At 45.7% G+C, this 22848-nt stretch overlaps 1 long non-coding RNA gene across 2 annotated transcripts; it reads left to right on the top strand.

Annotated features, from left to right (window-relative positions):
• The first annotated feature begins 94 nt into the window (after window positions 1-94).
• On the top strand, window positions 95-22465 carry LOC138582961 (uncharacterized). Of its 2 annotated transcripts, none has more exons than XR_011305115.1 (5): window positions 95-147; window positions 9088-9186; window positions 9503-9583; window positions 16932-17134; window positions 17591-22465. It is a non-coding gene; the product is annotated as an uncharacterized lncRNA (long non-coding RNA). The 2 variants fall into 2 exon arrangements; XR_011305114.1 differs by having other exon boundaries at window positions 9500-9583.
• The last annotated feature ends 383 nt before the right edge of the window (window positions 22466-22848 follow it).

The following is a 22848-nucleotide window of genomic DNA, read 5'->3' as shown; positions in this document are numbered from 1 at the left end:
TGTTTAAAAGTTTGCCGACACTTTGTCAAATGCCTTTACGGCTTTTTGACGTACTTCACGTATTGCTGTTAGTTGTCCTGACGTTTACAAGTAGGACGTCTACGTGCTTAGGAAGTGAATCATGGAGGAAGTAGCACTTTATGCCGTGTATGGGCATGTATTTATTTGTTATTGTGTATTTATAAGGCGCATATACATCTCGCAAGTGTTTCCAAGCGCCAGATATATTTAGGTGCCGTTGGGTTTGTTTTTCCTATTTTGATTGCAGCATCAGAGGATGTTTATGTGTTTTCTTGGCTGGTAAGACCCCCAGCTCCTTCCGTCCCCAAACAGAAGTGATTTATGGCGGTGCCTTGCACGCCGAGGGAATTTGACGGCAGGTGTTTTTTCCAAATTCGGCTGCCAGCAGCAAGTCGGATTATTCGCCATCGGTCTTCACTCTTATCCATAGTGCTCAACCTTTTTTGTCACCAAGACTGGTGATAACGACCCGTTTTTTTGTTTTTTGGGCTGGGCGAGAGTCCATTGAAGTGAATGGGTGTGTAGGGGGATTGGCAAGTGAGGTACCTGATTGTAAGGAGTGTGACGTTTTTGTTGCAAATTAATCTCGTATTTATAAACTGAAATCTACTGTCTCACATCAGGCTAAATCAACAAAACATACAAAGTGGAAGCTTATCAGTGCTGAATCGGTAAACTTGAGTCTCTGTGGCTGTTTTCTACATTTCCCTTTGGCTTACTTTTGTACCCAGAGCCTGCTGCGCTGGCTCATTTAGTGAGACTGCGACCTGTGCGAAGTATTGGGAAGGAAGGAAAGCCTAGGGGCAATGCGTTTGGCTTGGAAGCAAGACAAAGCAGCACAACACAGGTTTGAACCCCAGCCCGTGTTTCTTACTAAAGAACAATTATAATTAATTTTATACCGAGTCTCGCGGCTCCGAGACGGGTAAAACACAGGAGCTGGCGGGTGTGTGGTTGCTTTTGGCGGATGACACCCGCCAAAAGCAGTTGAGTTGAGAGTTATGCCGTATCTACGCAACACAGAGCTTTCATTGTTAGAACAATGAACTCGCCCAGTTGGAAACTAAGCCTCATTTCGATCCCATTTTTAACGCATGCTTGCTTCTTTTTTCTGCACTGCTGCACAGGCTCACGCAGGCTTGGATGCCTTCGGGGCTGCCGAGCCCTCCTGCACCACTGGAGCGGGGGATGATCCCTTTGTAACACTTAAGTCTATCGAACCCATCATTTGGTCTGACCACTTCCTGATCTCCTGTAGACTGGAAGGTATAGGCAACCCCGTTAAAATTCCTTTAGAGAAAATCTGGCAGTGCTCCTGGCGTGCTGTGGACACCTCAAGCTTGGCTGTTTTGATCCAAGCCAAATGCAGCTGTGAGTCCGCAGTGTCACTGTCCTCTCTATCCAAGGTATTTCTCGAGGTGGCTGACACGGTTGCCCCTCTTCGATTGATCCAACCACGCAGACTGCCACCTGAATTGTGGTTCATTGATCTCTTGATAGAAGAACGCCTCAAACGACGTCAGTCGGAAACGTAAGTGACGTAAAACATATGATCCCACTCTTAAAATCCAATATAAAATACACTCTGCTACCTACTCGGCCAAAATCAAAGCTGCTAAAATGGTACATTTCACCATCACTATTGAATTCTCCCTCTCCATGTTCGCTGCTGTCCAGGATCTTGCATCAGTGGAGAGACTTAACCCTACTGTCACACCTACCCAAGAACTCTGTGATGCCCTATCTCATTTCTTTATTTCTAAGATTGATACTATTAGGCAAAACATCTCTTTGACAGTGACAGCGGTAGGGCCTATAGACATCACCGTCCCTTCTCTCACTGCCTCTGATCCTACTACTGCTAACGTTTGGGCCACCTTCTGGACTTATGCAGAGGAAACTGTCCTGATGGCTATCGAAAAAATTAAGTCCTGTTCCCCCACGGATGCTATCCCCTTACGGGTTATGAAAGATATTGCTCCTAATTTGTTATTGGAGATTACTAAAGCTATAAATGACTCTTCAAACAGTGTCTGTCCCACAGGAACTGAAGTCTTCTAGGGTGATCCCTCTCTTGAAGAAACCTACCTTGGACCCTACCACTCTATCTAATTCTCGCCCTATTTCACTTCTCCCCTTTCTGGCTAAACTTCTAGAGTCACTGGTGTCTCCTCTATCTACCTTTTTAGAATCTACTAACATTCTGGACCCGGTTCAGTCCATCCTGGTCGAGGCACGGAGAGTGTTCTGGTCGCCATCCTGGACGACATGACCAGGCTGGTGGATGCGGTTGGAGTGGGTGCCCTGAGAGGTCGACCACTCCATCCAGCTATCTCGTCTTGCCCAGTTTGGTATATCAGGGTAGCTGCTAGCATGGTTCAGATCGTTCCTTGCGGATCGTACTCCGACTCTCTCGATGCCCCCTTTTCTTTCTGCTGCTTGTCACCTCAGCTGTGGAGTGCCACAGGGCTCCTCCCTGTCGCCTATTTTGTTTAACATCTACATTTGGGCCCTTGTGTGTCTCATCCGCTCCCTCAGCATCAGTTGCTACTCCTACGCTGACGACACCCAGATACTGATCAGATTAGATCTAGATCAGTCTGAAGTGTCGTCGTTCCTGCGGGAGTGCCTGACAGCTGTTGCAAATTGGATGAACCACAATTGGCTCAAATTTAATGGTGAGAAGACTGAGGTGATGGTGGTGGGTTATCCCCCTAATCCCACACTCTGGGTGTCCTCATTTTGGCCCTCCTCCCTGGGACACCTACCGATCCCGGTTAAGAAAGTGAAAATCTTGGGTTTGGTGCTATCTGCATCATTGTTTATGGACCAACAATTCTCTGCAGTCTGTCAGGCTGGTCATTTCCAACTGAAAATTCTGGGGAGGGTACTACCACTGATTACGGCCCCATTGCACCCTCCAATGGTAGCAACCATGCTTCTATCACGAAAGACTACTGCAACTGCTTGTATCCAGCCCAACCCAAGGGCTTGATCAAACGGTTGCATTGGCTGCAGAATTTAGCCGCTAGGGTAGCTACGGGCACTCCTGTTGGAGCTCGCATCTCCCCTGTGCTACGGACTCTGCACTGTCTACCAGTGGCCCAACGGGTATAATTTAAAGCTCTGTGTAATGTGCATCGTGCCCTCCATAATCGGGGAGCGGAATACCTCCAAGCCAAGTTTATGCGCTATCACCCCGCCCGCAACCTCCGTTCAGCCACTGCCGAACAACTTGTTGTGCAAAGGCACAATAGGTATCGGGTTGGCGGCCAAGCTTTTTCCATTGCTGCAGCAGTTCTGTGCAATAATCTCCCAATTTCCATCAAGAAAACCCCCAACTTCTTAGAGTTTAGAAGGCGGGTCAAAACCTACTTATTTTTAATCTTCATGGGGCTGTCTTCATGGGGCTGTCTCTATCTGTGTTTAGCGCCATGATGCATTTGGGTGACCGTGCGCTTTATAAGAACTATTAACATAACATGAGTGCTGCAGCAACCCGGGGCTCTGGATGAAGAGAGGGGGGGGGGGGTCTACGACGTCATGAAGTTCCCTTGGCATGATTACTGTAACTTTACTGACAGGGATGTCATTTCACCAAAATGCCAGGTGTAGCAGAAGTGACATCACACAACCCCTGACCTCCTGATGACATCACAGGAGGCAAACTACCTTCAGATTTTTTTAGATGCATCTAGCACCAGTGTTTGCAGGTGCTATCATATATAAGAACCGAGGCACAGAGGGAGGCATGATTTGTCCACGATTACACATTTGGGGAATGCCTTTTTCCAGATTTGACGTTGGTTGTATATGTAAAACATACATAATGCAGTATTTCTAACGGGGTAACCGAAATCTGTAACGCTGGCTACAGCTGGTGTATGAAACATCTTTAGATCAATGGATACAGAAGCGTTATCTGTGGTGTTGCTGTGTTACAAAAGCCAAAAAAGCACCTGGGGAGCCATGTGCTGCTGGTTAACCAGGAGAAAAATGCTGCACGAGCAAGGCCAGAAAATGTTATTGACCACGATTTAGTATCAACAAAATTCACTGGTCATAGATGTAAATATGATTCAGCTATCACTACGATAGAAGAAACCTATTAGATTGGTCTGCGTGAACAGAGTGGAGTGCACCTTCTTTGCTGGAGTATAATACCTGGGAAAAGTTCTTTCAATATACCTAATACACTCCCCCATAGTTTTTATTATCTTAACCGTAATACTGGGTGCGAGAGGATAAAAAAAGCCTTTTAATGTAATATCATTGCTGCACACACAAATTCATAGCACCACACAGTTATTTAAAATTAAGAAGCACCACAAGTTGCTTCTCACCCTGGGACTCACTGGCAGACTTCAAGGCGCGCACTGCACACCTTTGTCAGACCCAATGGCGTAGCACAAAATTTGGCAGGTCCCATGCGAGCCATGCCGTGCACCCCTCCCTCCCACCCCCCCAAAAGCTCCTTAACAAAGCACATGGCACACCACACCTCAGGCCGATTCTAACCACCACATGTGCACAATTTCCATGATGATTATTCTGCTGCACGGGCATGCACTACTGCAAGTGAAAGAAGTAAATATGTTTTTCAATCAAAGCTTACATTTTTAACATAACGTATAGAGAGAAGGGGGCATTGCCTCGTCCACAAATATACCAGCCACCAGTGGTGGCTGGCGAGTTGTTTTTTTGGAGGGTGTAAATATTTGCCACACGTATGTGATTACGACTGAGCATAGCGAGGGAGCCCGAACTAACGAAAAAGGGTTGGGGGCGGGGGGGATTCTTCTCCCTCCCCAGAGTAAATGTTTTGAATAATGGGTTAAAATGGTGCATTAGACAGCACTCTTTCTGGAAGAATTTGGCTAAAAGGCCAAAAATCTGTTTCGTAGGTGTAGGGTAAATCAGGAAAAAAGTGGACTAGCTGCAAGTCAACAAAAGTGCACAGGGCATTTCCCAATGCGTTATCATTCTGCTCTCGGCAATATATGCCAGTATAAAAAACATTTGTATGCTGGCTGTGCCCATACATTTCCATGCTGGTTCCACCCATATATATGCTGGTATTCCCATATAAGACCATACTTATGTTCGCTTTAAGTTGTTTTTCTATAGCTTCATTACTGGCACTGGGCACAAAACTGGCTCTGCCAATATATGCCAGTACTCCTATGTAAGTACATACTCCCGTTGGTTTGGCCATTAAAAGGGACATGTCACAAAAGGAAAAACTGTCCAAACTGGTTCCAATGTAAGCCAGTCTAGACCCATAACGACACTTACCTTGCTTGATTCACCATAGATGCTCAATTAATAGAAAGTCATGCTACAGTGAAGAATATATAGGCCGCTACAGTCTAGCGAGGTAACCGTACTTATCATGCTTGCTTTTTTAAAGATGCTTAGTAATAAATGTCATGCCACAGTAAGCAATGGCTAGACCGACAGCACCAAAATGCCAGTCTCGCCAGGGAATGGCACACATGAACTTGACCAAAAATACCAGTAAAACATGTGAAGTCAATAAAGGATGCAGCAAAAATGCTCCAGTGATCCCCAGTCTCCCAGGGCCTTGGCAACACATGCATCTTCTTTCACCCCCCGATAAATCTCCTCTTGCGCTCACTCACTCGCTGGATTCACCACACAGGCACACACCAACCCCCAGAGCATTAAAACACACCCACCGCATGTATGCTCATTCACCCACCAGTCACTCATGCCTTCTCTTACATGCACTGATTGCATTCTCTACACAGGCGCATACCCACCCACCAGAACATTCAAAAACACACCCATCGTATTCAAACTCATTCATCCACTAGTAACTCACACACACATTCTCTTACATGCACTCATTGCATTCTCTACACAGGCACGCACCCATCTACTCATTGCATTCTCTACACAGGTGTACACCCACCCAGAACATTCAGAAATGCACATCACGCCATTTCAGTCACTCACTCACACCTTCTCTTACATCCACTCATTGCATTCTCATCAAAGGCGCACACACACATCCACCCACCCACCCAGAACATTCAAAAAGACAATCACTTCTGATTCACCACCAGTCACTCACACCTTCTCTTACATCCACTCATTGAAATCGCAACAAAAGCACACACCCACCCACCCAGAACATTAAAAAACACACATCACATCACTTCTCATTCACCCACCATTCCCATGCATACAATTTACACGCACTTCACACGTGCAAAACACACAAAGCCGCCTTTTTTTCTTGCAGCTTCGGTCCGACCTTTCAGGCCCCCTCGGCTCCTCCGTGCTGTTCACAAACACGAACCAGGAAGCTCTTACAGCTTCCTGATTCCTGTATGTGAGCTGCACGGCGGGAGAAGGGGTTCGAGCTGAACGTGACATGTGCCACATGTCACGGTCAACTCCAACCCCTACTGAGTGCCGCCCCCCGGCCCAGCCTTCATCCTGATGGGTGAGGACTGGGCCAGGGACCCACCAGACCTGGTGTGGTGGGGCCCTCTGTGCCGCAGGAGGGCCCTCAACACCAGGAACACCCTGATTTTATTTTAGCTTAATAAAAAGTGATCTCAAAGTTGGGTTTGCATGGGATTCCCCAGGAGTTGCAACTGTGTCCCCCAGGGGTCGTAGTTGCGACTCCTGGCGACCCCCAAATGGCGTCCCTGTTTACTGCCTTTACGAGATGTCTTTCATGATTCCCTCGGCCCCCCCGCCCCCTTTGAGGGAATTTCATCTGCTGTCCGTCTGTATAGGCCAGTGTTCCTTCATTTCCCTGCTTCGTCTCACTGACTAGATGCCTGCATGTTCATGTATACTACGCTAGTATACAGTAAAAATGCAGACTCCTACATAGTCTTGCCAGCAAGATAACAATTATTGAGTATTTTGCCTTAAAACTAGCCACACTGTAGGCAGAGGTCTTCAAACTGTGGGTGGGAGGGGTGCGTGATCCAGGACGGCGAGAAAAGAGAAAATACTTTCTTTTTATGTGCCTCACATAACTGTGAATGGCAAGCCACTGGCCCCCCATATACATGCAGTTAGTTCAACATGATGGGGGCGTGGCCACGAAACAGGAAATAAACGCATCCTGGATGTGCACTTTCCTGCATTTGGATCACCTGTCCAGGCTGCGTTGTTGCTTCCTGCTGGTGCCGCCAGCATCTTCTTGCCTGGTAAGGGATTCTACTTCTCGGGTCACCCCCCACACCACAGTTGGGGGGGGGGGGCCGTGAAGTGAGCATTTCAGGCCTTTCCGTTCCTCTGCTGTCTTCTTCCACAGTTGACCCACAAAGGCAAACGCGTGGGGAGAGGAGGCGAGCAGGGAGGGCGGATCAATGCAATGCTGCTCCCCCTGCGTGTGTCCCCCCCACCTCTGTGCCCCCACCTTGGGAGCCACAGGGGAGAGGAGGTGAGCGAGGACGCAGCATGCATTGCCGTTGTATGATATCCGGCTCCCCCATGGCAGATTGCAGGGCTCCAGCAGTCTGTCGTGGGGGAGCCGTATTTCCTACAATACTGCACCCCCCCTGCTATGGCTGCCCCTCTACCTCGTCACCCCTCTGGTCCATGGGACGGTTAAGGCCGGGTCATAAAAACTGGCATCAGATGTCTGGCCGGATCTCGGGACCCGGCCTGTCTCAGCCATGACCAGGTTTTACCAAGCCCACAGCTTCGCAGAGGGAAGCTGGGGGCTCAGTGACATATTCACGGTGCTCCTTTCCTCAGCTGTCACTAGTGCATTTCCTGGCTGTGTTTGCTCACCTCGTTTGTTTTCTTCTGTCCTGAAAGGGACACCACGGGAATCAATGGGCCATGAACATCACTGTGGCGGGGAGAGATCACTGTTGAAAGGAGGCATTCTACATATTATTGTTGTTCAAATGGACATTTTACACATTCATAGGAAAAAAGTCATTTCCAAACTCAAAAATGCTGCTGAAACTTGCATTCCTTAATTTTCTTAGAAATGTTTTTTTTTTGTTTTTTTGTCGAAGCACCACAATTTGTGTGCCCCTTGCTTTGTGTTTTATCAGAGGTTATATTTATAAAGAGGTTATGTTTATCAAACTAGTTAATCGCAAATAAATGCCTCCGTTGTGCTGGCAGCAGTTATTAGGAAATTAAACTGGGTTCATGGGTGTGCTCATGGGTCACTACAGAGGCAGAAATACCCCAACCCATTGCCCAGCCCAACCAATCCCCTGGCCAACACATTTTATAGCACTTCCTTTTTTATAAGTAATTGCAAAAAGTCATTCGATTAACAAGTTTTGCATACATGTATATTTCTTTTAATTCTTTTGGTTACATTTAACCTTAAACACACTAAAAGACACAAGAACAATATATCCATACATGTAATTATATTTTGCATATAGAACGTCTCAGTAACGGTCTGTCAACTGGCTGAGCTACCCAGGTAGCCATCTACTATAGAGCGAGTCTATGCATCCCTTGATGTACTAAAATTACTGCATTACCTACAGTACTTTGGGTGCACCACTGCCATAGGTTTCAAGTGGAATTCATGGATATCTTCCTGCTGTGGGTGCCAGGCCTTCGCCTGCATGGGTTACCATATGTTACAGAGAAGCCAGGGGCCCTTGTGTCTGGTACGGCGGCCGCAGCAGACCGAGCTGCAGTAAAAGCGAAATGGCTATTACTCGACGTTTCCGAAAGTTAGCTCGGTGGGTTAAGCACTACCGTGTTGGATTCTATGTAAGATATGTAGATGAATGATTGGAATGCCAGCAGGCAGGACGTCTCAACTATTCTAGGCAGGGATAAAGTAAAACCAGCTGTTATATCATTTTTTTGTCTCTGTGACTCAGTGAGTCACGTTTTGAGGTATGTGCTCTGACTGCTCTCTGTTCTCTCTGCCAGCTGGGGGGGGACTGGCCTATAGGGAACTTTGGAGATTTCCCAGCAGGACCCTGCACCCTAGGTCCCTTTTTGTGTGCAGGGGAGGTTGTGCGCTGACTGGCAGATTGTAGCGCGCAAATCTGGTACGTCTATCATTTTTTTATTTTACTTTTTCAATTGCAGAAACACAAATTGGCTCTATCATCCTATCTAGGACAGCAAAGTCCCCAGCAGCAGTGGCATCATAAAAAATCCTGACCTCTGTAGTAGGACCTGCCGACGGTAAGAATACTTATTTTAAAGACTATTTTGCTGTGCGTGATGGTGGGGGAATTTTAAAGGTATAGTTAGGAGTCACAATCGGGGATGTCAAACCTATTTTTGAGGCTGTTCCTTTCTCATGTCCAGTTTGGGTCTGTACTGAAAGTTCATGTCTCATGCGGGAGTTGCATTTACAGTGCACTATGTACTCTCTGCTTATTAGCTGATGTCTAACATCCAAGAGCTGGTTTTAATCCCTGCACATCTAATCTTAATTTTGAAGTCTCAGGTAGACCCATGTATCCTTGACTTAACGGTTTTGTTTTCGTTGCAGCAGCATCGCTACAGGCATCAGTGTATCAACCTAACCACCTGTGTCCCAGCAAGGAAAATCCAGTGAAGCATTTGATCCAGGCAGGTAAGGATTTCTTTTCCTTATGTACCATTGGTTGAGTGGAAGTGCTGAAGGTTTATATCGGCCCTGTGCAATGTGTATCCAGGTGTGGTTTTCGCCACCAATCTGTGGCCTAGTCCAGGGCCCCACTTAAAAAAAAGAATTTGAGCTATGACTTCACGATCTGAACAGGGAGTCTTCTGAGACTTGCATCAATGTGGTGTTTTCTTTTTAATCCAACCATTATTTCTGAACCATTTCTGCGAGGGTTTTTACCCACAAGCTGGTCACATGGTTCCTTTTGAGTCTTTGCATGTCTTTGTCGTTTTAAATCTATTTTTACATTTTATTTTAGGTATTTTTAATTATCGAAAACTTGAAATGGTTTTTAAAAACCATAACTTGATATACACAAGGTTTGCAACGTTTTCATAGATTCAGGCTCTTTTTGTAGATGAATCATTGGTACAAAGTGAAAAGATCTTTTTGACTGTACTGATGGGGTGGGAAAAAAGGTTGATTTTGAAAGACCGCTCCGTGACCGTACGGAATAGTATTCTAAATTGAACTATCATACTTGCGAAACCCCTGCTTCACACGTGTGCGCACAGGGGCTCTGTGAGCCCCAGAGTAGTCATCGCACGAGGCAGAGGTGAGTTTTGGACTGTATGTATGTGTGCATATGTTTGTCTATGTGGGTATGTGTGGGGAGGATGCGTGTGTTGATGCAGGTGGTGGGGGGAGAAATTGGGGGATTAAGCCCCGCCCGATTAACGGGTGAATGAGCGTGTGGGAGAGGAGGGGGGCAGTATGTGATATTTCCGCATTTTAAAGCCAACACAAAACCAGCTGAAAAAACGGTCTTTTTGTGTTTGGATTTTAAAATGCAGAAATATCACATGGAACTGGATAGTTTCCTAGTGCCCATAGATGGTAGGAATCGCAAACGAAAAGCAGAATGGGAAGGTGGAAACAGACCAAAGAAATGCAAAAGCACGGAAATATGATGTCTCTTATTTGGACTTTGGGTTCACATGGATCGCAGTTGGAGAAGTTAAGCCGCAGTGTGTGGTCTGTGGCGCTACATTAGCAAATGATAGCCTGAAGCTAACACAATTAGGCAGCATTTTGAAACAGAACATTCCGAAAAGACCAGAGATTTCATTGTACGGCAGCTGAATGGCATAAAAAAGCAAAAAGACACTGTTAAAAATGTGGTCTCAGTACCTGCAAAAGCTCTGGAAGCTTCTTAACACATTATCTGGCCAAAAACAAAAAGCCTTTTACAGATGCTGAGAAAGTAATTCTGCCAACAATTCCTGCTGTCAACCGGGTAATGCTTGGTGACAGGGACAGCAGAGAAATGCAAAAGTATCCCTATGCCTGACCCACAATTTTTCTGCCGCATCACTGACCTGTCCTCTGATATCGGTAAAGAATTGATATTGTGCTTGAAACACAGTCAGTTTGCCCTACAGTTGGATGAGGCCACTGACATTTCAAAAGCGCATTTGATTGCGTATGTGAGGTACTGTCATGGAAAAGAAATATTGGAGGATTTCTTATTTTGTAAACCAATTCCGGGCAGAGCAACTGCATCTGTAGTCTTTGACATTGTGAACTACCTCCCAAGTTCCCACTGCCTAAAGTGGGAGGCTGTTAGGGAGAATTCTCAAAATTGTGCTAATACCCTTCACCTTAGAGACCCCCAGCAACTTTGCTGGAATTTGAGGACTTGATTTTTTTAACCTGGAGTGTGAGCCTTTTTTCCACTCTCATGTATTTTGATGTGAATTTGACCTCTGTGTTTCTTTTGGTTGTGGAGTCTGACAAACTCCATACTCCATAGGCATCATCTTTTACATTGTGTCACAAAGCACCTTCAGTGCAGTGACGCAGGGCAGTCTTCCAGATTTCCCCGAAGGTTTAAATACCTTCTCTGGGATAAACTCGTTTCCCAGAGCAGCAAAGTTAAATTGACTTTACTTAACATTGTAACTTTCTAGACCCAGCACACACTATCTTCCAATAGCGTGCTGGAGGGGTTACTTAGTGTCCCCTGTGCGTAGCCCTCATGTAACATTTTTATGTTACCTTTTCCTCACTGAATGGCTGGTGGCAGTGTTTTCGTTCGAACTATCATGGTTTGCAGTTACTGCGGGCTGTGCTCGTGGCTCCAGTAAAGCAACGGCGGGAGCCATCTTTTTCAAAATGGCGCAGATCCATCTTTGATAAAATGGTCCCCGGCCTTCTTTTTTCACCATTTCTTTGTGTAAGGTCCTTCTAGAGATTTTCTCTGCGGGCCAAACCAAGTTTGGTCTCTTTGTTCATTTCGACTTTGGTGGGATTCAGGAGTGAAGCCCGCCTCTGGCTCCAGTCTGGGGAAGGCAGGAAGTGAGGGCAGGGAGGTGCCCGAAACTCCCTGTGTTTAGTCTCCTAGAAGACCCAAATGCACTCTGTGGTGATTGGCTGGCTGACTGTCCGGCAACGACAGCCACCCTGCTGGGTGACTGACAGCTATGCTAGAATGAATGGGGGAAACCTGCATAAAAGACCAGGCTTTTTGGCTTGGAAGGCAGAGTCGACCACTGGACGAAGGAACCGAAGAAGAGCTTGAAGAGGACTCCTGCTGCAACTCCTGGACTGTTGGTTTGCCCGGTGAAGCCCTGCTACAATGCCAACTTTGCATCGACAGAGAAGCCCCTGCAAGGATGACTTCTTGGTGGGACCAATCAACTCCAAAGTAAGCCACCTGGACATCCATCTCGGACCTGGTTGAATTTCCACATAGTGCTGCTGGAAACCGAATAGCCAGGGAGAGGAACACCAGATTGTGTGTGTTGCTTTTAAGCTGGCCTAGAGATTTTGGAAGATCCTCCGGACTCCCAAGAAGCAGGACTGACTAAGCCTGAGCCCCCTCGAGTGCGGGACCCCCAGAAGCAAGAAAAGCCCACCTCAACAGCCAGGAACTGCGTTATTTGCGGTAGCCGCGACGAGCTGAAACGCAAAACAGCCACTGAAAGTGAAGTTTGCCGGTTGCAAGCTTTGACCGTTCCAGTGCATTGCAGGAGTCCCCTGACGTCCTCCCTCTTGTTCCCATGACTGAGGCCCAAGAACAGTGAGAGCTGCACAAGAACAGAAGTCATCAGCTGCATCTTTTCTTCATTGCTAAGGTACTGTAAAACAAGTCTAAGAACTTACCTCTTGCTGTAGAAGTGCTTGTAACTTCCACAACTCTCAAGTCTAATCAGCTTGTGGCCCTACATTTGATTCTTCTTTTCTTCAAAGACTCCTAAGAACTTGTGCAAAGACTTTTCCATTTATTTACCAGAAGTGCTGCATCCTATACAAAGAATTTTGTCCATGACTTTGGCTTAGCCTATTGAATTGAATGACTCTTCTACGAGGATCTAAAAGTGTTTTGCTCTGCTTAAGAATATTTGTGATTTCTTTTGTTCTAATAACCTTTGCCTTTTACAAACCTTTAAGCGTTTTCTGAATACCAACAGTAAGATATTAATGTCCCCAGCACCCTTGTTACGAAAGTCACCTGTGGGTGTAGGTTGTGTCTATGGGCCATCCCAAAAGGGTCCTGTCTGATTCAGAAACTCCGAGTGTACAGTATTGAAGTGTATTTATGTGTTAATATTATATTGCTCCCGTCTAAAGAAGGCTTTATAACTGACTGACCAATTAATAATTGTTTATGTATGAAACCTTGAGTGTTAGAGTTTATTTGAATACCTGTAACTGTGAATCTTTGTAACTTCGTAACAGCTCACATTTCCCCTCTTGAGATAAGCCTGGCTGCTCAACATGCTACCAAAACTGTGTAGTACAAGCTTATACCAAAAGTTGGGTTGCCTATACCTGTAGTCATAGTTGTTTGTAGTGTTCCCAGAGGGTACTGCATTCAAACTTTGCCTAACAGAGGCGTGTGTTGATATTTGCATGAATGGTGCAAAAGTTTTGGCAGTAGCTCCACATATATTGTGGACACACTGCATCATACACTGGGAAGCTTTGCCTGTGCGCAATATGGGGAATTAACTCTGAGGTGCCGACTTCTGTTGTAAAGATTGTACATTTTATTAAGATGCATCCCAGAAGAGCCCGTCCGATTGCCACATTATGTGCAGAAATAGGAGGTGAACATGATGCTTTGTTGTTTCACACAGAGGTCAGGTGGTGCTTCAGGGGAAAGGTTTTAAATCGTGTTTATGAATTCCACAACAAAGTGAGACACTTTCTCCTGGTTTCATACCAGACTATGTGATTCATGCTGGCTTGAACTGTTAACTTACTATCGCGACATCTTTGAAAAACTACATTTTCGAAACCTCTGCCTGCAAGGCACAGAAACCACATAATTGGCCATGAACGCAAAAATATATGCATTTAAGAAGAAGCTGGAGCTTTGGAGGAGGAGGGTTGATGTCGGTGTTACCAATGTGTTTCCATTATTGGCAGATGCTCTTGAGGAGACGGAGTATGATCTTTCATGTGTTGCTGAACTAATAGAAAATCATCTGAGACCCAGTCTATAAGTACTTTCCAGATGACAATTGTTACATCAATGACTGGGTGGTTCAGCCTTTCCTAGCAGACATGGGGGCCCACCTCCCAATACACCTCCAGGAGGAACTAATGGAGCTTCAAAGTGACCGCCGTCTGGAGAGCCAATTCAAAAAATTGTCCTTGGCAAAATGCAGTTTCCAACTTTATCCAATGTGCAGTCAATGTACTGTTGCCTTTCAGCACCTCGTACCTTTGCGAGATTGGATTCTCAGCACATGCATCCTTAAAGACTAAGTATTGGTCAAAGCTGGATTGAACCCAATAGTGACAGGCTGGCTGCTGAAAGACAGGCCCACCCTTCTCCAGTATGCCACTGTCCAACTTGCAAGTGTCTGCATTGATAGTAATCTCAAAATTGCTGTACTTAAGAAACAAAGTGTTACATGTCAAAGGTTGCTGTAGGAAATGTGTGGCAGACTGTTTGAGCTGCTATGTAGTACGGGGTGTCCTGCACACACCGCCAGGTGTAGTCTCAGGCCGGGGATGGTTGAAATGTCCTGATGAATGCACTCTGATTCCTTCCTGCTTCTGGTGGCACAGCGTGCTTTGGGCTTTACATTATACAAGCTCCAAAATAGATTTGCTGTTGTGATTCTGTGCACAGAGAATGGTTGCAGATAATGGCCATCCAAGCTGTAATTAAAAGGGAAAAAAAAGGCTACTCTAACCAACAGTGGAAGCTGCCCCCCATCTTTTTATTTGTCTTAACATTGCTCGTAACCTGATCATTGCTTTCACTTAAGTCATTGAACACCAGCCAACTAAAAAAAAAGTGGCATCCATTAATTGTCCAGCAACTGCATTGGCATTAAAGGAGAGTCTGGGCATACCAAGAAATCCCCTCCCCCTACCGTTCCACCTTGTTCAAGCTTGGGAAGATTGTTTACAGTATGTGCATCGGTTTGAGATTTGTGTAATGTGAAACATGTCCAGGAAAGGTACTCTGTTCTCAAGTTCAAGGTCAAAGCACCCCTAAAGGGGTTCTGTGAAGCTGCCCCACCCCATAAAAAGCAAATGGTCTGCCATTCAAAGTTTTTGTATTGTAATGCTTTTGAAATGTTTTTTTTTTATTTTATTTTTTACTACTGGAAGTTACGGATGCTATACTCGTGAGGCAGAGCTATTGTATTGCTTTTACGCTATTTATTTAAAGAATATGTAGAGAGCTTGTTTACCCCAGATTTCCATTGCCTTTTCAGTAGGGCTAGATGTGCTAGCCTTTGGGCGCAGGGGACAGTGTTCGAATTCCCCTCCATGTCTTGTGCTCTCCTCCAATCTACATTTAGTTTATGTTCAACGCTTTGGGGAAATCGCTACATGATTTAATATATACAAATGTAAGTTTTAGGGACTCAGGATTACTGCATGTTCTAGTTATACTTACGTCACATTCTCTATATAGGTTGATGAGGATCCCGGAGGATTTTTATTGCCCCTTCAATGCATTTTTTAAATTTTTTTCTCCAACCATTGCACCTCAGAAGTTAATTGAAGATGGTTTGCATGTAAACTTTATAACTTATTTATTAAATGCATGCCAGGGCTAGTGTTCACTGTCATTAATTTTGAAAATCTCTTTTTTGATCATTGGATCGTTGTTTATGATGATCTAGTGTGAATGCTTTTTATGATGGTTGTTTTTTTTCTTCATTTTCTTTTTGTTTTTTTTGTCTCTAGTGATGGGACCAGTACATGCTCGTTCATTCCCTCCCCCGCAACAAATGCTTATATTTTCTAGTAAATGCTTACATTTTCTAGTAAAAGCAGTCCCCATAATCCTTCAAGCCCTCCACCGACTGCCTTTAAGGCACCCTAGCTGTTCAGCTTACAAGAGCCACCATTTTCGTGGTTGAGGTGATTTCTTCCCTTCCCCTTTCTAGTTCCAAACAATGACTGTTCTACTGATCAGTCTGATCGCTTTCAAACCTTTGCCAAACGGGGAATAAATGCTCCTTCTGGCTGCCCCTCTCTGGCTTTAACACTGTTGCTGTTCCAGTGCCCTCACAATGGCCACATGAATAAGTCCATGCATTCCTCAGATAGGTGCGTCTGACCCTGTAAGTAATAAGCTATCTAAATGTATCGGGCCGTGGCACATGTGTGAGAAACCATGTGTCTGCAAAATTTTACCCATGGCTTGGTTTACTTTTTTTCAGGACTTTTCCACTGCTCATGAGCGCTGCACTAGTTCAGCTGTAGTGCATAATTTATGGCACAGTAGCAATGCTTATGTTGGGGAGATTGCAGCCCTTCTGGAGGATAGTGCCTGGCTCAAACCATGATCACTGGAAAGGCATACCTGCTAAGGTGTAATTACTTTTACTTGTAGTTACATTTTGTCCCACCCCGCACCCCCACTATAAATGACTTTGGTCATGGGTTCTGTCCCTGCATACCGTCCTATTTCTGGTCCCTATAATTTCTTGGACATGTTGCTGTCTGTAAGCTCGACCTCTCTATGGTTGATATTTACGTTTAAGAAACTGAAATGGGTGCTTGTCTTTTAATGGACATACACAACATGACTCTGCCGCATTTAGGTACAAGAGCTCTGCAGTTAAGAACGTATTACCTCTCCAGAACACCCACCTCTAATTTTATTAGGGACCAGCACAATGGGTGGATGTCTTGGAGGAAGTTACCGAGAACCAACAGACGGTTCACTCACAAATAGGGGCACATCAGGCAGGAACATCCATAGCAAGCCCACTATAAATTAATGGTTTTGGGTACAGACACGTTTCACAAATACTTGGAGAATACTAAATTTACCTTTTTTTGTTTGTTCTTTTAGGCAACTCAAATCATGGCACTCTTTAATGTGCTTTTCTTCGATTGCGACAATTCTCTTGTGTATTTGAAAGGATGGGGAATTTGAGCCTTTGCCAATTCCCGGTGAAGTTAATTGTAAATGGCTGATAGATGGTCTTGATGAAAGTAGAAGAGAAATACGTGAAGAAAAGTATTTCAAGGCTGTAGTGCTTTTCTAGTCGCCAGGTAAGCAATGTTTTTTTTTGTTGTTGTTAATTTGATGTTTGGTGGAGGAGGGTACATCTGATGTCCCTACGCGGAGGCATTCCTTTTTTATCAAACATACGGATGAGTGCTGCACAATGCCCACCACACTTTTACAGCATCTCTTTCCTCTTGAGTAACTCTCTCGACAGTATAGATAGTCTGCATGATTTCTCTTATGTTATTGGCAAAGCGCTATGGGTTGAATGCCCTCGGGGACCTTAGTCCAGTTCAGAGTATGTGTGCAGGTAGACTGAGAGCTGCATCGGGAGGGAGGGTAAGCGTCAAGGAGCACAAGAATAAGCACAAATGAAACCAATGGGGACAGATAGGATTGCGCTTGAGGGGAGTCACGTACTCCCGTGTACAGGTCAAGCAGAACGTTTGTTGTGTTGAATCACATTTTTAAGTTTTAACTTGCCTTTTTCATACCCGCAGCCAAGAATTGGTGTATTAAGACACAGAAAGCATTTGACGAAATAATAAAACCTATTGTGATGCAGAAGCACTAATTGAGGCTTCAAAAAGAAAGGCACAGGAAAAAAACCAAGGTGGAATCTGGGAAGCGCCTGAAAACTGAGTGTTGTGTGAACTACTAGAAGAAGATGCAGTGAAAAAAAGAAAGAAGAATTATGTTATAAAAGCTGATAGGTGGAAACCGACTATTCCCAAATTTATTAATGATGGTTCACAGTTATGGTCACAAAAGCTGGAAAACCTAAGTCTTTTGGCAGGGATGACTAGTGTTCTTCATACCTCCTACGTTCCTTCCTCAGAAACAGCCTGTGTTACTTCACCTGGACAATTGAATGACACAGCATTAAATCGGCAGATGTCTCTGTGGAATGTTGCAGTTCCCAAAGATGTAGCTACACAACAACTACAAAATACTGGACTATAAAGTGACAGTCTATTGTCTGCTACAAAGGTTTTGTCACAGTATTACCACGTCTTCTCAACTCCTTGTTACAGCATGACGGTCTTGCCTGTTTGGACAGTGAAGTGACACCTCCACGTTCCCATAAACCTGCTCAATCATTCAGATTACGGTCTTTAAAAATAATGGAATTGGAACATCCCCACAACCGAGTTTGGTTGCTACGACAGCCCCTGCTACTAATGTAATTGTAGCTCACATGCTGCTCTGTGAAACTGATGATGAAAGTGCTCTTGTGTGTAAAACCATATATTTGATTTGGTGAATTTGTGGGTTGGTGCCAACTTGTAAATGGTACATGGTTTTGTGCTGTTGTCTATGATTTCTGTTGGGCATGGGGGGTGGGGGAGTCAGCTAGTGTTTTCTTGGGTGTTGTGAATGGTTGCACTAATTGTTAGCTGCTCATAGTGATATTGCATGAAGTGATTGGCAGTCTTTTCATGCAGGTAGACCTTTAACAGATTCTGTTTAGGTCACTGAAAGTGTGTATTTTAGTGCAGTGATTTGTCTTTGGGTCATCCTGGAGTAATCCCCATTCATCCTGAAGTTGTCATGGGGGCAACCTGGAGTAATCCCCACCCACCCTCAAGTCGTCATGGCGGTCATCCCGGCGTAATCCCCACCCATCCTGAAGTTGTCATGGGGGTCATTCTGGAGTAATACAAGATCACTGGAAGTAATCCAAACTCATCCTGGAGTAGTTTCTGTGATAACTCTAGAGTCATCTCATTGAAATATTTTGGCTTATACACATACTTCAGGAGGGTTTTGGGTGATCTCCATGAACTAGCCATGGATGACTCTCGTAGGGAGTCACCAGATGAATCCAGAATTATTCTATGAAGATTACCTTTTTGACTTGGGAGAGCCATGGGGAGGTTCTGCTGGTGTCACCCATTGCTGCCTTCCCTGCCTTCATTATATTTCATACAATTAGTGGACAAAACCCCTGAAAAATTTAACATTGGTCCCGTAGCCTGTACAAGCGTGTCCGTAATTGCTCAAGTCTGAACCAGAGTCGCATAATCTGTCATTGAGCTCCAGGGCCCCCTTGTGACCGCGACTGTTGCTTTTGGATGATGTCACAGCCGATGTTCCATGAAGACCGCGGGAGCTGGTTCTATAGTACCAACAGACCCCACCCGATTCCCCCACAAGAGGGAACCCCAATAGGACCGTCAGCACTGCTTGCTCTCCCTCTTCCCCCATCCCCTCCCCATCTGGATTAGGGCCATAAACACGACTTTGTTTACCCCAGGTCTAACCTGATCCGAAGGGGTTCTGGGAGGTGTGCCCCCTCTCGCCCGGCCATCAGCCCCTAAATCACCCAATCAGCAAGTACTGCACCCACCTCAAGTACCAGGTACCCATTCGGGATCTTTACAGCATCCTCTCTCACTCCCCCCTCCCCAGGCCATCGGTGCGGGGTATGCTCTGGTAGCTGCTTCTGCCTCTGCAACCCCTCACACCGCTGCCGTCGCAAACATCGCCAGGCCTCAGATGATCTAGCCGGGACAGGCGAAGCATCGCCGCCGCAGCACGTCTCCTCGCAGGCAGCTCGCAGTGCCTCAGCCACCCATAGCTCTTCCTAGATCTCCACTTCATACGCCGCGGGCTCAGCCTCTGGGGCTGGCCTGGGCCGGTGGCTTGTTTGGGCAGCACCCCGGCATGTGTGGGGCTGGAGTGGATCTCATTCCGCCGCCCTGGCCTGTGTGGCCCGGACAATGGGCCACGGATGATCCCCAATCAAGCATGTGTGGCTTGTGATACAATACAAACATACAATGAAAAGTTACTATAAGCTATGAGGTTACAGAGGACCACACTTCTTGTGTGCCCCTATTGTTCCAGAGAGCCCTTTCCTTCACAGCATTTAAGATGTGGGGGCACCCATGGTCACCTGCTGCTTTTGAGTCCAGGCACTCCTCTTGCTAGTGCAGTCTGTCCCTCAAAGTAACACCATAGAAAAGCAATGGATGGTTTTCTTGCGCACCACGCCCCACCCTTACTGGTGATTAGGTGGTAAAAGATGCCCAATCCAGTGAAAAGAATGGCACATGGTTGTGTATAAATCGGGAATTACCAACAATTTGATTTCTAGAATCCCCCCTTGCTTTGGTTTTGAGAGCTCTTCTGGCGCCATTCACTAGATGTTTCTCCTAAACTCCCTGTGTAATGAGCAGATACGCGTGCTGGACGCACCCAACGCTGTCCTCCGGCCTAAAAGCTAGCCTACGGCCTGGTCGTGTCATGCCTTTTTGATAGTAGTAGTATGTCGCACTGACCTAACAACCCTATTTTCCAAAACCCTGACATCCCCCGAGAGTCGACGAGGGTTGGACAGGGCATAAGATTGTCTCGGACACCAATAAAAAGTGGCCCAGGGTTGCAAATGGCAATTCATTCCTTTTGTGACAGACCGCTTAAGTGGTGACCAAGGGGAAGTTTTTGGATAAAACGTGATGCAAATGTGCATTTTAAAGAATATGTATTCAGTAACACTGGTCAAAATTACTAGCCACGTGGTGAAGTAATGTATTAACCTGGCCTGCATTGGCCCACTTTGACAAAAAACAGGGACCACCCGGTACCATTTAGCATTTTTGTTTCGGGCATTGACCGATTTCCCTATAGGCCAGTCCTAGGCTGGAGAGAGGGTTTGGGGTATACACCCTCGTTACCACACTTGTTCTATGGCTCACTGCAGTGGGAAACAGCGTTTGCCATGATTCCATTGATAGAACTATCAGACCGTGATGCCCACCAGTTGCCCCAGATCCATCTACACATTCCCCCTGAAATGTAGCTCTACCTGATCAGCCGCCCGTCTGAGTAGCCCTGAACCCAAAGTGTGATACCCCATGAAAAACATGAACGCTAAAATTGTAGCCTAACATGCAGGTCAGGTAGTGTGGCCAACTGTCCAGTGTTTTGCATCCAGCACACAGCCTGTCCGGATGGGTTACAATTGTAGCTTTGCTCCTCCGAAGTAGGGTCATCTGCCCAAATCCTTCCCAGTTCAGAGTTCACACTTTTGTGAAGTCGTATAGGGGGGGGCATAGTGTTTACCCCCCTGAGGTTCTGCTTTCTGCCATCAAAGTATGACAGTAAAAAACATTGAGGTTGATGGCCCAGGTGGGAATGGTGGCTTACAGTAAATGGGAGGGGCGAGTATAACACTACATGCCATGTGAACTAATGACTCGAGCAGATGACTTTAGACTGCATTGCATTTTTTTTTTCTCACTATGACCAATTTTGAAACCCACATTCATGTGTTTGCTTGCATACCTTTCCAGGCAGCTATTGTATCTTTCTTCAGGATGGGGAAAATAAAGCAATAGGTTTTTGATAGACCTGCTTCTGTAGCATGCTTCTAAATTTCACTCTTCTTCTGCCCTCCACCTTGCCACCACCGGAGCTTGATGTCCACTCCTGCAGCCTTTTTGATATGATATGATAGGTTATTTATAACCCTTTTAATACCCAGAGGTTTCTAAGCGTGGACCTGGGGATCGAACCTGTGTTGCTCCGTGTCGTCTTGCTTCCAAGGCGAGCACATTGCCCCTAAGCTATCCTCCCAGTGCTTGCCTTCCCATCTCCCAGATTGCCTGTAAATCCAGGGTGTAAGCTTATGATGATTTGTGGTGCATATAGTGCCTACTGCACGATTTCTGCTGCACTTGACCACGGATATCTATGCTTATTTTGTGCACATAAAGGATTGTAGGATTCCCATCCTGCAATGACATTTTTTTAAAATACAAATTACAATTTTTTGGTCTGGTGCCTCTCTGCACCTCGGCCCTTCCAAGATGGCCGTTCTGCCTGGCCTTGTTTGTGCTGCTTGCCTGGCTCCCCCCTTCCATTTATTGCCCTGGCCGTCATTAGCCAATGAGAGCAACTGGGATGCGGGAGCTGGCCCTGATCACCTAAGGCCCCTGTCTACTCCCTGTGCACTACCCGGACGTTCCAGGGCAAGTACCTTCTGTAATACTGATACTGCCCACTGAATTGACTCTTGCATCTGTGTGTGCTGCCGCCCTGCATCGTGGGGTAAGGTTCCATGTTTATGCCCACTGAATTGACTCTTGCATTCTGTGTGTGCTGCTGCCGCCCTGCATCGTGGGGTAAGGTTCCATGTTTATGCCCACTGAATTGACTCTTGCATTCTGTGTGTGCTGCTGCCCTGCAACATGGGGGTTGGCTCCATGTTTATGCCCACTGAATTGACTCTTGCATCTGTGTGTGTTGCCGCCCTGCAACATGGGGTTAGGCTCTATGAATGTCATGTGAACCAATCTCTTAAGTAAAAGCGCCTAGATAGCCCTGGGTTTTGTGCATTATATAAATAAATAACAATGTATACAATGTCAGGCTAGGTTCCTATGTGAGTTTTGTATGTTTTAAGACATTGCTATGAAAAGCTGGTCAAATATGCGGTGAAGCGCTTACATCGCATATACTTGCACAGGATGACACACTTTCCAAGTGGTGAATCCAGGATGTGGGAAATCATTTAATCTCACACTGCCTTACCTGCCAAAAGCAGGAGTCCCTAGAAGTGATTCACTTTACAGCTATGCTATTTAAAAAGTCCTCTGTCATTGCTTGCTATAATATAGAGTTGCTGCATATTAATCGTAGTGACTAGTAATATATTGCACACCACAAAGTTATTTGACTCTTGGCTTACTCCTGGAAACTTCTTTTTAATGTCCCTACCAATGATGTCGTAGAGTACGAAAGACTGTTATTT

The sequence above is a fragment of the Ambystoma mexicanum genome, chromosome 3q (genome assembly GCF_040938575.1).
Source record: "Ambystoma mexicanum isolate Mex_15411 chromosome 3q, UKY_AmexF1_1, whole genome shotgun sequence".
In the NCBI taxonomy this organism is placed as follows: Eukaryota; Metazoa; Chordata; class Amphibia; order Caudata; family Ambystomatidae; genus Ambystoma; species Ambystoma mexicanum.
Note: the sequence above shows the minus strand (reverse complement) of the source record. Positions and strands in the feature narration are given on the sequence as shown.